This window comes from Pygoscelis adeliae, unplaced genomic scaffold (genome assembly GCF_000699105.1).
Source record: "Pygoscelis adeliae isolate BGI_AS28 unplaced genomic scaffold, ASM69910v1 Scaffold140, whole genome shotgun sequence".
Taxonomy (NCBI): domain Eukaryota; kingdom Metazoa; phylum Chordata; class Aves; order Sphenisciformes; family Spheniscidae; genus Pygoscelis; species Pygoscelis adeliae.
The window spans coordinates 1399860-1403936 of NW_008824044.1; positions in this window are offsets into that span (position 1 = coordinate 1399860).

The window sequence follows — 4077 nt, forward strand, 5'->3', positions numbered from 1 at the left end:
GAAGGAGCATTTTGAAAGGCAGCAGCATATAACTCAGATAACTCCCCAGTATGTGCTAGATTTGAAAGAGAGAGCTGACTTGCCAAAAGAGGAGCTCCATCTTTGTGTACTAGAGTAGTGCTTTTTTAATTTTTTCTTTTGTAGGTATGTTTTAGTTTCATAGTCAATAATTTATTTTACCAAAGTAAATGATAAGAGTGGGATGGGGACTTCTTTGAAATTTGCCTGGTTTAAACTCAATTCAAAGCAGTAGGACATACTTTAAAATGTTTAGTGGAGAGAATGGATAACATAAGTGATGAAGGCAAACTCACTGCGGCCTGTGGCCCAAGGGAAGTTTGGCAGTCTTTGTTCCTGAGGTTTGTTTCCTAAACTACAGAAAAAAAAAAAAGTAAAAACTACAAAAAGCAAAGACTTGTTAGTTATTCCCTAGAACGTTTCTTCCAAAGCAGAAGAAAACTCATTGGTCACGGGCATTTTCCAGTCTCCTCTGTGAAGAGGAAAACAATGTACAGACAAGCTGAATATTACAAAATAATGTTAGATCTCCCTCACGCTTCAGTGACTTCATTGTGTTTCTTAATGCAGGAGTTTTTCATACCACTTTACAAGGTGAAGAAATATTGTAAGATATCTAAAGGCCCATGGCTTCCATTAATCAGAAAGGTTAAAGGAATCAGCTCAGCGTTGTGACAGAGATGAAAAATCATTTGACACATTCTCACACACTCACGTGCACATAAAAAAAAAACAGAAAAAAAGCAGTGTTATGATGCTTGATGGGTTTGGTTCTTGTGGCTCCCCTTACCCAGTTATCTTTGGTCTGAACTGCTGTTCTATTTCTATTAAGTCACACAACTTTGCATTAATTGAAGGGAGAGCTTTTGATCTCATTAATACTAGTAATTTCTATAGACTGAGCCTTATTCATAAATAAAAAAGCAACATTTACAGTGAATTTGTATTAATATTTTTTGTCACTTCTTATTAAAAAAGTAGTCTCTGTGAATCAGGCTGCTGGCCAAAGATATTTTGTGTGTAATGTCTTGCAAACAAAATATAGATATTTAGACTTATTCAAGTCAAAGCATGTATAGTACAGAAATGTCAAAACTTGATTTTTTTTCTAAATGATCCTGAGTTAAAATAAGATATATATATATATACTTTTTTTTTTTTTTAAGAAGCTCTACTTCAAATAATTCAAGAAGGCTGAAAAAGAACTGGGACAGTCCATGACAACTGGCTGAAGAAGCACTTCAAAGACTTTATAGCTAACAGGTCTTTAATTCTGTTACTGCTAAAATTGTTTAGTTGTTTTAAACCAGTGTCTGGAAATTAACCTTTGCATGTACTTAAGAAACCTTTTTTTCCCAAGCATTTTGCTCAGATGTTGCTAAACTATCAGCACTCTATTGCTTCCCTGCTTCTTTTTCTGCAGAGGTACCATGTTTATAAGGGGCTGGTTTTACACAAAAAATTAGGAGGTACTCTTTGTAACCATGAAATTTAATCCTAACTATGCTAAATCATTCTAAGTTTCTTTTCTGGCCAAATTTATCACATCTGAGGAGTTATATATGCAACAACTCATTCTATGTAGATTTGGAGGCTTCAGTGTGCAGTTTTGTTGTGTGAAATGAATCAGGATCTTTTTCTTCTGCTTGGGTCTGGGTGACATACTTCTGAGCTTCAAACTCATTCAAATTCTAAATTCAGAGTAATTGTTCAACAGTTTATATTACTGAACAACATCAAAATGGAAAATAATCCTTCATTTTGATGATGAATTCTAGATGAATTCACAAGTTCTTTGTAAATGGCATTAGATTTACACACAGGTGGAATCCTGACTTGGACCTATTGGATTCTGTGACTGATATTGCCATTAGATTTAATCAATAGGAAATGCATTTTGATTGTGGTCTTATATATTGTGATTCAGTAAAGCAAGTGTTAGTTCCTTGACTAGTCTACAAAATACTTGGATACTTATGCTAGCACTTTACACAAAATTGCTTAAGTTTTTCTATTTCAAAATACCAAAATAAAAACTGATTATATTTTAAATGAAGAGAAATATGTAGCATGCTAGCTAGGCTACATATTTGCAATGCATCACATAAGCTGCATCCTCTGTCAGAGGAATCAAATATTGCTGTGCTGTAATTTAATGTTTTTGCTACCAGAGAGAGCAGGAAACTTTGAAAACCATGTTTTGTTTTAGTCTCAAAGGCCAAATTTATTCTTTCAAAGCATTTAACTTCATCAAAACCTTCTGCTGAATTCTGTATTAATATGCAAGAGGAGTTCCACAAGAGTTATGGCCTGTCATATTTTCAACAATACCCTACATAATGGCTCCAATATGCCTGTCATAAGCTTATCTTGTCTTGGCAATGTCTACAATAATGCAGAACACAGCCCTTTTAAATAATTAGATAAATGTGTATTTTTGACAGGAACTGTTGGTTCTATCTTTCAGAAGTAACTACTATAACACATAATCTCTAGTGACTGTCTTCTATACACATATATCTTGCTGCCTTTTCTTTATGCTTTCATTATGAATCATAATAAGATATATTTGTTGTAGGTAACACGCTATGCAAAGCTATATATTTTGTTATATGGTATATGCATTGTATACTTATGGAGAACCCCAAAAGTCTTCTTGCAGGAATTTATAACATCATTCCTTTTGATTTCAACAGAAACTGAAGCAGCCTGTTGTTTAGTAGGCTTCTGTAGATGTATGCTAGGAAATACAGTAAGATGTAGGCTACTCTGAAAGAGCGTGTTTAGGTACAAAACAGTATAGCTACATCAGCCGAGCATTCTGCCAACATGCTGAACTGGCTTTTCCAGAGTAGGTTTTACCCCAGGTAGAACTCAAAATTTGTTGGGTACTAAGGAGCTTCCAGTATCCAGCTGACCTTATCCACAGATAGCTCAGCTGTCACCATGAAGTACAAACAGAGGCCAGATTTATTATGAAGTAAACATCCTTGTTAGCACTGCCTGGTGCAATGTACATGTTTGAATCATGTAAGTTAACAATATGGATTCGATTTTACAAGGTTGAGTCTCACTGCAAGTTCATTTGCCTTATAAACCCATAGGTATAATGAGTATAATGATATTGACATGATGATATTCTGCTCTAGGACTGGAGGGAGGAAATTTATGAATGTCACTGTGGAGAAAATGTCTAGCAAAATTTTTCAAATACTTTGGATAGGTACTAGCTGTCTAATGAGTATGCCACTGCTCGAATACATATATTAATCTCAGCATTGTAGCTGAGTTTCAGCCTTTTATGAACAGGTAGGCCCATACATTTGAACTTGTTTTGTGATGTTCATACTGAGTACCATCTAGATTGTGGAGTGGGATTTATCTCATCAAACTTCAGATGTTAGCATATGAGCTAGCCATTTAGTCTCCCTTTAAAACCACAGGATTTACTTGAAAGATGTGATTCATCTCATCCTGAGGTACATATCTGAGACAGGTCAGATGATTAACTTTTCTCCTGTTGTGGTTTAACCCCAGCCCGCAACTAAGCACCACACAGCCATTCGCTCACTCCCCCCATGATGGGTAAGAGGAGAGTTTCGGAAGGATAAAAGTGAGAAAACTCGTGGGTTGGATAAAGACAGTTTAATAGGCAAAGCAAAAGCCATGTGTGCAAGCAAAGCAAAACAAGGAATTCATTCACTACTTCCCACTGGCAGGCTGGTGTTCAGCCATCTCCAGGAAAGCAGGGCTCCATCACGTGTAACGGTTACTTGGGAAGACAAAATTCCATCACTCTGAACGTCCCCCCCTTCCTTCTTCTTCCTCCAGCTTTACATGCTGAGCATGATGTCATATGGTATGGAATATCCCTTTGGTCAGTTGGGGTCAGCTGTCCTGGCTGTGCCCCCCTCCCAGCTTCTTGTGCACCCCCAGCCTACTCGCTGGTGGGATTGTGTGAGAAGCAGAAAAGGCCTTGACTCTGTGTAAGCACTGCTCAGCAGTAACTAAAACATCCCTGTATTATCACCACTGTTTTCAGCAGAAATCCAAAACATA